At 37.9% G+C, this 13,572-nt stretch overlaps 1 protein-coding gene across 1 annotated transcript in view; it reads left to right on the forward strand.

Annotated features, from left to right (window-relative positions):
* Positions 1-13,572, forward strand: part of LOC137170628 (uncharacterized) — a 456,230-nt gene that overhangs the window by 325,539 nt on the left and 117,119 nt on the right. The window lies entirely within an intron of this gene.

Consider the following 13,572-nt stretch of genomic DNA (forward strand, 5'->3'; position numbering starts at 1 on the left):
TTGTGTTGGACTGGGCTGAAAAAAGAACCAATCAAGATGTGCATCTTATATTCCCCTTAACGTTTAGCAGGCTGAATTCACAAAGGGATGAAGTGCAGAGTTTTGCACAACTTATTCACACATGTATCCATGAAACCAGGTACTTGGAACAGGAGGTTCTGAATGACATCCTCACAACACTACAGACATGAGGAAACAAAAACTTTGACAAGAGTGAATATAAACTTCTATTTGTGTTGGATGGACTGGATGAGAGCCGCCTTCAACTAGATTTCAGTGCCAATGAAACATTACCTATTGGTGTGACAAAGTCCACCTCAGTGGATGTGCTGCTGACAAACCTCATCAAGGGCACCCTGCTTCCCTCTGCACACCTCTGGATAACCACACAACCTGCAGCAGCCAATCAGATCCCTCCTGAGACCCACAGAGGGAGGAGTACTTCAGGAAGAGATTCAGAGATGAGGAGCAGGCCAACGCAATCATCTCCCATATCAAGAAATCACGAAGCCTCCACATCATGTGCCACATGCCAGTCTACTGCTGGATCACTGCTACAGTTCTGGAGAATGTGTTGAAAAGCAGAGAGGGAGGAGAGCTGCCCAAAACCCTGACTGAGATGTACACAGAATTCCTTATGATTCAGATCACACACATGAAAGGAAAGTATGGCAAAGAAAGAAGCATTCAGTACATTAAGACACTTATGAAACTGGCTTTTAAGCAGCTGGAAAAAGGCAGCCTGATCTTCTGTGAGGAAGACCTAAAAGACAGCAGAAGTAAGTCCAATGAAGCCTTTGTGTATTCCCAAGTGTTCTCACAGATCTTTAAAGAGGAGCATCAGATGAAGAAGAGCAGGAAGAAAATGTTCAGCTTTGTCCATCAGAGCATAGTGGAGTTTCTGGCAGCTCTGTATGTGGTCCTGTCACCCATCAATACCAACAGAAACAGTTCTTCCCGAAGTCCAACAACACCTCTACCAAAGATCCACAGGATCACTATTGACAAGGCCGTAGAGAGTCCAGATGGACATCTGGACTTGTTCCTGCGCTTCCTCCTGGGTCTTTCACTGCAGACCAAACAGGCTCTCCTACAGTATCTGCTGACAGAGACAGGAAGTAGCTCACAGACCAATCAGCTAATAATAAACTATGTGAAGACAAAGATCAGGGAGAATCCATCTCCAGAAAGAAGAATCAATTTGTTCCACTGTCTGAATGAAATGAAGGATCATTCTCTAGTGGAGGAGATCCAACAATCCCTGAGATCAGGAAGTCTCCTCACAAATGAACTGTCTCCTGCTCAGTGGTCAGTTCTGGTCTTCATCTTACTGTCATCAGGAAAAGATCTCAGTGTGTTTGTCCTGAAGAAATACTCTGCTTCAGAGGAAGCTCTTCTGAGGCTGCTGCCAGTGGTCAAAGCTTCAAATAAAGCTCTGTAAGTGTATTGAAACTTATATTATGTAGAAAACATATTTGGCAAAAAAACCCCAAAACAACAGTAAAAATGTATCAAGTTCCTGTATCTTGTCACCACTTCTTCACCAGATTGAGTGACTGTAACCTCTCAGAGAGAAGCTGTGAAGCTCTGTCCTCAGTTCTCAGCTCCCAGTCCTCCAATCTGAGAGAGCTGGACTGAATAACAACAACATGCAGGTTTCAGGAGTTGAGCTGCTGTCTGCTGGACTGAAGAGTCCACACTGTACATTGGAAACTCTCAGGTCAGGATTCAGATATTTATAAAATGTGACTTTTAGGGCCCTATCTTATGCCCGGCACAGATTGGCACTAAGCATAGCGCAAGTCTCTTTGCTATTTTAAGACCGATGCACTTGTCATTTTCCCATCCAGCGCCCACGTTGTTAAAATAGCAATGGCACTTGTGCCCATCAGTGCGCCCATGGGTGTGTTGGTCTAAAAGTAAGGTGTGGTCAGGTGCATTGTCGGCGCATTGCCATCTTGAGGCAGCAGAGAGCAATTGCATTATTGACCAACAAAGTCAATGGCGCAGTGTTTCACTGTTATTTTAAGCGCGCATTATCAAGACAGTAATGTGCACCTACACAGGCAGCTGCACAACATACACTCTGCTTGTTACACATACGACGCGCAGCAGCGCACAAACATGCAAAAGGTAACAAATAAAAGGATTACAATGTGAAAGATTATTATTGTGTATATTAATATATTTTAAAAAATACATGTCATAATGCTTAGTTATAATATTTATCAGAATTAACTAATCACAGTAATGACAGATTAAATTGTTTAATTATTTGACCACATTGTGTTGATACACGTAGGTATTTAAACAGGCGGACAACAACAGATCAGACACAGATCGACTTTCCTGCTGCATCAATACATGATGACATGAGGAACATATGGGGAAATAAATGAGGTGAAAACAATGATTAAACTAAAGAAGGAAATAAATCTGCACAGCTTCTAACTGCTGCCAGCAGCAGGATCAGAACCTTGGAGAGCTGATCAAGTCCTGATAATTGTGATGATGATTATTTACATGATTAAAATGAATGATTTAATTTTTGAACAATATTTAACAAATATTCTTTAACATTTTTGAGAGTACAGCGATCAGATTTCCATACTTTAAGCAATTAAAACCCCGCTGATTTGACCTGTTAATCCATGATTGAACAAAACAATTTTAAAGAAACCAAAGCTGTAATTAAAAAAATAAACCTTTTCAAAAACCAAATGAAGATAAATTTGCAACAAATTAATGAACAGGATCTTAAACTGGTGGTCTGTGGCTGACCACTGGAGGATTCAGGAGAAGCAGAGGCAAGTGTGCTCATTATGGATCATGCGCTTTCACTTTGCGCACGAGCAGATCCATTGCCTCTGCAGAGAAGTGCTCCTTCTTACTACTTGGCAAATGCACCATCATAATAGCAATCTGCCAAGGTGAAAGCGCACCTGGCTCTTAAAGGGAATGGGTGATGACACTGAAATTGTTTTATTGAATGTTACGCCGAAAAAACACCCATGATTAATTAGGAGACTATGGACAACCCCTTTGAACCATGCACCTGGCGCATCGACCATTTTTCCGCCGTTAAACCAGCAGAAGTGGATTTGGACACACCCTAAATGCTTTTGCGCCATGCACTTCAGACTGTGCACTTTAGATCGTTAAAATAGGGCGCTTGAAGTTAAACTGGTCTTTATGATTTTATTGTGTTGTTTTATGGCTTTTGCTATTTTGATTGTGCAGCATGTTGGTCAACTGTTGTTTTTAAATGTGCTTTATAAATAAATTTGACTTGAAAGTTCCACACTGGCATTTGAGTTTACCAGTAATTATCAGTTGAGTGGTAATAAAATCTTATACCTACAAAACAATGTTTTTGCTTCACATCAACATGAAAGCAGTACTCTATTAAACAAATGTATGTATTTTTCTTGTAAAGTTTTTGATACATTTACCTCACTGTTCAAGGTTAAATGGATGCAATCTGTCACGGAGGAGCTGTGAAGTTCTGTCCACAGTTCTCAGCTCCCAGTCCTCTAGTCTGAGAGAGCTGGACTGAGTAACAACAACCTGATGGTTTCAGGAATGGAGCTGCTGTTTGCTGCAAAGAACAGTCCACACTGTACACTGGAAACTCTCAGGTCTGATTAATACATCTAATTATAATTTTTCTTTATGTTTATGTTATTGAAGCCATGAAATTCCTTGGCAAAAACAGAAATTACAGTACCCCAATATTTCAGCCCTATGTGTACATTTTACATATCGACATCTGCAAAGCCCTCTGCCAAAACGTCTGCAATATGACTATAGTTTTTGAGTAAAGCCTGTTTATTTAGTGTTGTCTTGTGGGCATTCAGCTCTTCTGCCTCCTTATTTATTCGGTTAATCTCATTAGATCACAAAAAAGTAGGTCCAGCTTACACAATGATGAGTAGGATGACCTCCTGTGATGAAATGAAAGGCCAAATGGTAAACTGAATCAAGTGGTATTCAGGTTTAAGGTTAGCACCACCAGCTGTTTATCTCCTAATATTAACTCAACAGCAATGGACAGAAACGAGCATTCACAGCTTTTTCTACTGAGCTCTTTCTTGATATTTGGTTAAAATTTGTACTACATTTGAATGGAAACTTGACTAACGGACATAACCAAAGATTTCGTTTTTTCTTGACAAATAACTTCATATTCCAAAATATGAAGCCATTAAAAAAAAACTCAGAACTTGGTGTTTGTGAGATTTGAATATGTACTGAAACCTTAATTGATTGTAATCTGAGTCCACCTCTGTCCTCACACTCAAAACTAATTTAGTCTAAAACCCCCAAAGGTGGCCATTTGACCTCATTCATATCTCCACATCATTATTTTTTTTATTGATATTGTATAATCACATATGGCAACGCAGTATTTATACTCCACTGTACTATTATTAGTTTTTGAAACCAGACACTATTGTATGTCTATCTATGTGAAAAATAATTATAAACGTATTTATTTTGTCAGTTTGATGAGAAAAGGATGTGTTGATTGAATCTCTACTTCTTCTACAGGACTTATAACACAACTTATGAGAAAATCATCTCCAAAAGTTCTCAGATCTATTCAGGATCTCCTGATGTCTACCAGCTGAGACCAAAGGAAGAGAAGTTTGGAAATCTGACAAGAAAAACTGTTGGTGAAAAACACCTGAACAAGAAAAACAAAACCATCTTACTTGTAGGTGAAACAGGAACAGGAAAATCTACTCTAAGCAATGTTCTGTTCAACTACACCATGGGAGTGAAGTTTGAGGACAACATCTGGTTTGAGATCGTAGAAGAAGAGAAGAGAAGTCAGATGTAAAGAGAAGTCAGTGTTACAGTCAGACATCAGATGTGATTTTGTACAAGATCTTTGGTTTTGAAGATAAAACTGCCCTTCTCTCTGACCATCATCGATACTCCTGGATACGGAAACACCAGAGGGATCAAACATGATGTCATCATCAGACAAAAAAGATTATTTGACTTGTTCCGCTCAGAAGATGGAGTTCATGAAATTGATGCAGTGGGTCTGGTGATGAAGGTGAGTGTGAATCAACTGAGTGACCGACTGAAGCACGTCTTTGATTTAGTGATGTCTCTGTTTGGAAAAGACATTGAGAAGAACGCAGTCGCTCTCATCACACACTCGGATGGAATAACACATAAAAATGTTTTACATATACTTGAAGCTGCAAACATTAGATGTGCCAAAAATGAGAAGAATCAGCCCGTTCACTTCCTGTTTAATAACTGCCAGACCACACAGAGAACAGAAGAACAGTTTGCTTTAGAGAACACATGGAGGGTAACAGAGACAGGAATGAATCAATTCTCAGACTTCCTGAAAAAATCTAATCCTCAAAAGCTGAAAGCCACAGTTGAAGTGCTGAATGCAGGCAACAGAATAGCAGCCCGCATCAACAACCTGCAAGACAGAATCCAGCTGATTGAACTAAAACAGAATGAGATCCAACAGACACAAGAAGCTCTGAAGAAACATGAACAAGAGATGAAGAAGAATGAAGAGTTCACTGTAGAAGTCGATGAGGTCTACAAAGAAAAAGAAACTATCAGCGATGTGGGGTGGTGGTTGTTTTTTTATGAAGGAGTTGTCACCTGTAACGTCTGTAAAGAGAACTGTCACCATCCTGGATGCACAATGGCCTGGTATCCTGAATACTGTGATGTCATGAAAGATCGTCACTGTACTGTTTGTACAGAGAAGTGTCCTGCATCAAAGCATGTGAAAGAAACAAAGAAGTACATGTGAAAGAAAACTGGAGATATGTGAACAAGACCACGAAAGTTATGAAGACCGAACAACATGTGAAAGAGACGTATGAAAAGAATAAAATGGAGAGTGAGCAGAAGAAGAACGCTCTGGAAAATCTTCAAACAGAGATGGATGAACTGGAATCAGAGAAGACTCAGCTGCTTGAAGAGGTCTACCAACATCAAGTGGATAAAGGAACCAGAGCAGCAATACAGTACATGTTTGATAAACTAACAGCAGCTGGTAAAGCAGTTAAAGATGCAGTGAAGTAGGTGAGCAACATCAGACAGCTGTGTAGACAACAAGGTCTACACTGTTCATATAAATGTTTAAAAATCACAACATTTATTTCATTTTAATCTTATTAAGTGTGATGATGTGATAACTTCATCTTTGAAGAACAAAAATGCAATCATCTTTTAAATTTCAAATGTGTGATTCTGTGACACAGCTTCCTCTGTGATATATAAATGTTCATTTAGTTTAATGTTTCATTATCATTTGTTGATCCACTTCAGTGAAAGTAAAGCCAGAGTTTATCTTATAGTGACAGCAGCTGTTGGTTTTCTTGTGATGGATTCCTATATCCCTCATTCTCATAGTTCAGCCTCTTTTCTGCTCTCAGCTTCATCAGATCAAAACACTTCATCAGTGTGTTGAGCTGCACTTCAGTAACCAGTTTACAGTCGACTCTCTGCACTCAGCTGATTTCTGTCCTGTCATGTAAACCAGAAACCTGGTTTCTGTAATCAGAGTAGAGGATTACAGAAACCTGAGGTTCCTCGATCCTCACTTGAACTGGAAGTCATTCTGCTCTGCCATCTTGCAGTCCTTCCCAAAGCTCTTATTCCTGCTCTGAGGAGCCATGAGCGAAGATACACAACAGCCTTTACAGAAGTCTTTTACCGGCTGACACACCTCTTTATTGGAAAGCTGATCAGTAGGCTTGTTTCAGATGAACTGCTCCTTTCTTGTAAAGTGGAGGGATCAGGCAGCAGCATCAGCAGGAAGTGACAAAAAGCTGCAGTCAAGTCAGACAGTTTCCAGCAGCTTTCAAAGAATCTACAGGAAGTCACAGAAGTATTTACATCCTGTTAGATCTGATCCTGATTTAATAAAATGTTATCAGATCAATCTACTCAAGCTTAGCTGATCAATCACTAACATTGTTTTAATGATGATCTATATGATAGCGTATAAATTGTTAAAATGACCTATAATCAATAATCAAAACAACATTTATTCTGTAATCTCCAATATTAGACTATTAAATTATTTTACATAGAAATGTAACTGTTGCAGCAAGCGGATCACTACCTGCTGGTCAACATGCCGACTGTAATCAGCTGATGTCACACTAATCAAACTCATTCACATCTCATTGATGAAATAAAGAAATTCAAATAAAATTTAATTATTTTTTTTTTCTATGTAATTCTAATGTAATAAAAAAACTTACCTCTCCTGCACAGATGTTTATTTACTTTAAATGAATGAATAGTTGAGTATATGCAGGTAAAAGTATGTTTGTTACCTACATGTGAATGTCTCTGTTCATATCAAGTTTGAATATTGTATAAAATGTAGTATTTTGTAATGCACAAATAAACAAATAAAGTAAAACACAACATGCAAGAGGAAAATAAAAAGCAGAAATAGACATTATAGAATAGATAAGATTTTATTTTATTTTATTTGGAGGAACAAACATCATTATTTAAGAAAAAGTATCTCATACAACATTAAAAGAAATGGTGGTCTGGAAGTTTTAAAATGTTAAATAATACTTTCAAAGTGAAATGATTGATTATGAACTAATTTGATTATAGAAAAAGACAACATCTGGGATACCCTCCCTATATATGTATTTTGTTTAATGGATGGACTTAAACTTTCTGCTTAAATGTGATTAAAGAATTGTTACCTGTTAAGTTATCAAATTTCCATGAACAAACTCTGCTGGCCTGGAAACTGATTTACAAACATAATTTTTCACCAACTAATTACTACATTTGGAACATTCAATATAAAAATAAATCACTATATTATGAAAAATGGATTGACAATTGTATTGTATTGTGTCACGGGTATAGGAAGGACCCAATAGCAGCACAAATGACACTGGTTTAAACTCAGCAGTCTTTATTTCAGACGATGTCAAGGAAATATTAGCACGGTCGGAGAAACACAGTTTTTGAACCCCGATCCTCCACTCCCACAGCGGACAAAGACCAGGGAACAGGCAGGCAGAACTCAGAGTCAGGGACAGAAGGCTGGTGGGTTTACCGGGGCAGAGACGAGGAGCGATGGTCGAAGACAAGCTGATCAGAAACCAGGAAGGCAGTCCAGTGAAGAGAGCAAGATGACTGAGCATAGTAGCGTAGACAATCTGACAAGGAGGGAGTGGGCCGAGGCAGCTTATATACTGGCTGATTGCAGATGATGAGCAGGTGGGAGCGCCAGGTGAAGGTGGTTGAACTAATGAGGGGTGTGGCAGAGCAGAGAGTGAGACTGAATGATTGGATGATTCCCACAGCAACAGGTGAGGGGGAGAGCAGACTCTGACAGTATTGGTTTAACATCTTGTTAATGCTGATGGGAAGTTACTAACAATAATGAATTCCTCTCTGAGTTCAGGTCACCAGTTATGCAGTGGTTTTTGATGCTCTGCTGAGGGCTGTGCTGCAGCTTCTCAGAGGTTCAGTAATCAAGGTTTCAATGATTAATCCATTCAATAGAGGTATATTCCTTGGAGAAGTTGACATTAAGAATAAATGCTTGAATAAATTGCAATTACATATAAGCTGTAACTCTGCCCCCAAGAAGATTCTTTGGGGCTTCGCTTTATGTAGAAATTAATTAGCAGAATATTTGGTGAGTCTGAGCCGCTACTTCTGGTTAAACCCTCTGCTAACTTGAATGGGGATAAAATAATTCAATCGTGCGGCTCTTCTAGACTTTCCAAATGTTATTGGACTGAATGGATCAGATTCTGATAGTGAAATGAACCATTTTATAGAAATCAGAGATTCCCTCTCATTAGTGACACCTGTAGCCATTTAATGAGCTGTAACATCCTGGTGCTCGCACTCGCTTGTTTCAGCAAAGCATCTCTCACTCCCACTCAGTCTGCAGAAAATCCAGCCTGAGTTCTTCACGTGAAAATCAGACCACAGGCTGATACAGACAACCGAGAAAGTTGGAGAGGGTCATTATACAAACTGTATAATGTCAATAACTTTAATACTTTAATACTATTGGCTGCTGGAGGAAAGAGGTTTGATTTCTGTTAAAAAGGCTTTCTGGCAGAAAGACCTGAAGGCAAACGTCTCTCATGAGCTCTAATTTGTTCTTCTTCTCTCTTCCCGTGACCCGGAAACCGTTCCTCCACCGCCATCATGGAGGATCTTCCAATCCCTGAAATGCTCCTGGAGGAGACGAGGAGCGAGGAACCACAGGTGTATCCTCTGTGGAAGTTTTTTTACAGGACGGCAATACCCCTTCATCGAATCTGTTTATTGATTGATCAGCTGATCTGATGGGACAGTAAACAGTCGGGCTGTTGTTGTAATAATCTACCTGTGGAACAAGAATGAAAGCATCAACAGCTGCTGATCATATTTAATAATAAAGTACAAATGACTGAATCATGAATCAATAACAAAAAACACTCTTGTAACTTTATTATTTTTCTTCATAAGTCAAAAGTCTTCTCCTTTATTCTTTTGTTTCAGAGCGTCTCAGCTCCTTCAGGAAAATATGACGTCACACAGCTGCGTCTCCTATAAAATCATCCTGAGCCTGAAAATGACGTCAGACTGTCACAAACTAAACAAGCAACATTTTATTTCAACATATTCCTTCTCATTGGTTGTGTTCTTTCACTAATTAACAGATTTAAATTGTCTATATGTGTCTTATTCTGTGACAGACAGTCGCTGCTATAGATCTATAATCAAATAATAAAACACTGGAGCAGTTATCAGCTGTTCCAGGTATCACTATGTGGAAATTATTAAGTGACAGTGTAACGTGTTAATTAATTGTACATGAATTTCAAGTTTAAACTTTATAGATTGAACTGTTAGTTAATAATTTCTACATCATATTTTGATCACTGACTTCTTCATATTTGACAGTTGAGGTGATGTCCGTCATGAGTAGTTGTCGTCTCCTCAAAATGACGCTGGAGTGAATGAGAATTAAAACTCTCTCATCCTCACTGAGAGGAGCTGAGACACGAGGAAGAGACGTAAGAGAGGGAAGTGAGGAGACACATTAGTGTAAAGAAAAACACCTACAGTGAACTGCAGCTGGGAAAGAATCATAGCTGCATAAATATCTTGGCTGCATCCAAAGAGAGACAGTTTCTAATGTGTCTAAAATTTGCTAAGTTGTACTTTATGATTTTAACCGTTTTTTTAACATGTTTCTTAAAGTTCAAATTTGGATCCAGTGTCACACCAAGATATTTAAAATCAGTAACTATGTCGATTTTTTCACCTTTGATGAGAATATCAGCGTTATGAGGTTGTACCATGGTCTTAGAGAAAAACATACCTTTTGTCTTGTTTACATTTAGACTCAGACATGATTGATCAAGCCAATGTGTGATCCTTTCCAATGCAATTGTTAGCTTAGCAGCAGCTAACTCAGCTGTTTTTGCATGTGTGTACACAACGGTGTCATCTGCATACATTTGTAGTTCTGCATCATGACACTGTTGAGGGAGATCATTAATATATAGGCTAAATAATAGGAGACCTAACACTGACCCTTGTGGAACACCCATTGTGCACTTCATGTTACTGGACAGTGTGAACCAACACATTGTCTCCTTAGTGCAGCATCTCTAGATTTCATTAGTTTCCACAAATGTCCATTAAACCATTAAACAGTAAATTGTTTTTATTTTTAGATTTTATCTGTATCCTCACATTAAATCTTTCTCTCACAGAGTTGATTGTGTGAGTAAAAGTATCACAGCCATAGTCCAGATCATCAGAGGACAGAACATCATCCCAATTCAAGCTGTTCATTTCATTGGTAAATTCTTCTTGCTTAGCTCTGGGTATGCATTGAAGGATCATTGTCTTAGTTGCTGTGGTCTTAAATCTACTTTTAGTCAGTTTAATTGATTAGATTAGATTATCCTTTACATTTACAAATGTAATATTAGATACATAGATGTCTGGTGAACAACATGTATCTGAACATATTAAAATGAAAATATTTTCTACATAAACAGTCCCGTTTCATGCTGAATATATTTTAATAATGAAACCCTCTGGGCTCTCCTCCCTCTCTGACCCTCTGTGGTTATTTCCTGGTTAAAGTCGTTTCCTGTGATTTATGATTCAGAGGATTTTCTGCATCTTCTTTCTTCGTCTTTCTCCGACTGTTTCAGTGTTTCAGACCTCCTCCTCTTTGCTGTCGCCGTTAGTTTCATGTGACTGTAAGAAGCAGAGAAGTTAAAACATTTATGACGCTTCAAAAACTCTGATCTGTTCATGTTCCATCTGTGCTGAAGTCAGTCTGAAGTTGGTCGTGCGTTTCATAAAGTCTGTTCACTTTTTAAAAATACTTCAGTAAAATACAGTTAAAAGACATGAATGCACCTCCTCTGTGAAACATCTTTTACAGTTCAGAGTTGGAATCATTTTGGAGATATTTTAATGGTTAAAGTTAAAAAACAAAACAAAAACACACAAATCATAAACTGTTAACATGCAAAACCATCCATACATGATATATAAATATATAATCTTCTGATAGTCCAGTTATGAGAATTAAAATGGTGAAAGTATTTTTAAAATATTATTAGGCTACTTGAATAACTTGTTCACTCCATCAGTGACAGAGTGTCAGAGAGGAGTTACAGGAAGCCGTTTTGTTGTGATCTGATCAGATCAACATGCAGCAGCAGGATGTGAGCTGAGTGTGTTTCAGGTTTATTATGACACAGAGACACAGAGAGTATTTATGTTTTATCCTAGTATTTAAAACCCTTGTTGTTGTGTTTTAGTACTTGTATATGTCAGCAGGGTCTACATGTCCTGTACATATGATAGAACTGCAGTATGCACCCAGAGCTGCACAGTTAATCAAAATGTTATTGATATCACAATATGGATAAGTTCAATATCCAAATCACAGCAGCTTTTTGTTACAGGTTAAATGTGACAGTATATCTTTATAAATGAGGTATTATTGGTCTACAAATCATAAGACATAAAAGAACTTGATGGTTTGGATTCCTGCAAAAATCACATCATTCTCATTTTACTAGTTTTTTTCCAGTTAAAATTAAAATGATGATGCAAAAATGATCACTCCACTAAAACTGCAAATATTATTGCAAAATATACTATTTACTATTCAAAGTGTCACTGAAAATTCGCCACTGGGTGGCACTGGTGCTACGTGTGCTGTATAATAATTAAACCTAAATATATATATTTCAGCTATAGTTTGTTAGACCATTTTGATCAGCATTACTTTGTGATTAATAATATATAGGTTACAAAATGGTTATATACTTCATAAACATTGAATCAAACTTCTGGCTTTAAGGAACACATTACATAGTTGCTTTTAAGTTTGTGTCATAAATGTATTTTTCCTCGACACAGATGGGAAGTCTCTGGTGGTGGAATGGGAGGAGACTATCCTGTGGAGAGTCAAAACTGACACTTTAAGGTGGAGAAAGCGTTCTCACTTTACCTTTGAAGGCATTTCCAAACCAAAGTTGAATATACATCCATTATCTTGAGGTGGGAGGTTATCACTGATGAGCCCAGACCTCCTTTGGGCTTTCACAGAGAAAAGCAAAAAAAAGAAGGGAGAAGTACTGGTTTTCCTACACCCCTATTGGTCCGGGTGTGATTTAACCATTCACAAGTACTGCCAAAGAGTCCTAAATGATGGGAGGTCTCCTTTAATCTCATCCTGTGTCATCCACAAATTATCATATTTTAATGTAAAACATCTTATTGGTGAAACAGTCATATCGTATCATCACGTGCATTACAAAATCAAGCAGCAAAATAAGGTAACATGACAGTCTGTCTGACAGTTGAAACAGAGGTGAAGGTGGTTAGATTAAATGTCACATCAGCTTTTAGATGTGAGAAGCTACAATATGTCTTTCAGGTGCAAGATGAGCTGCACAACCAGCACGTACTGAAAACCGTCTGAAAACTGTCATTTAAGGGTTAGAGCACATGTTGCTTCTTTATCAAAAAACAATCTTAAATTATTATTAATATTATGATATTATCAAAACAGAACTAAAACAAAGAGGAGTGAGTATATATAAAAGGAGAAGGATGTCATCACAAACAGCATCTTAATTTCAGTTAAACAACACTCTCATATAACTTATTTTCTCATATATCTTATTTTATTTAGTGATTTGTGGTCAGAGATGTAAACACAGTGTTATCTCAGTCTCAGGTCTCCAGCAGTCAAACTAAATATGATTTTCAGTGTTAACAATACAGATATTTACAGGAAGGACACATTTATAATCATTTTGTAAGATTTGTGGCACAAAGATATATTTAATTATAACGTAATCTAAATGTGTGTAAATAAATAACATTTGATAGTTTTATAGTTTGTTATTTTGTCTGAATACCAGAATTCATTGTGCTGCTGAAACCAAACCTACAACATCTGCTGTGGTCGTTATTTTTAACAGTAACTTCCTGTTTTCCACAGTTCATCCTGTTCTAACAGAGCAGGAAGCAGCGCTGCAGGAGTCACAGTCTGAT

Source organism: Thunnus thynnus, chromosome 19 (assembly GCF_963924715.1).
Source record: "Thunnus thynnus chromosome 19, fThuThy2.1, whole genome shotgun sequence".
In the NCBI taxonomy this organism is placed as follows: domain Eukaryota; kingdom Metazoa; phylum Chordata; class Actinopteri; order Scombriformes; family Scombridae; genus Thunnus; species Thunnus thynnus.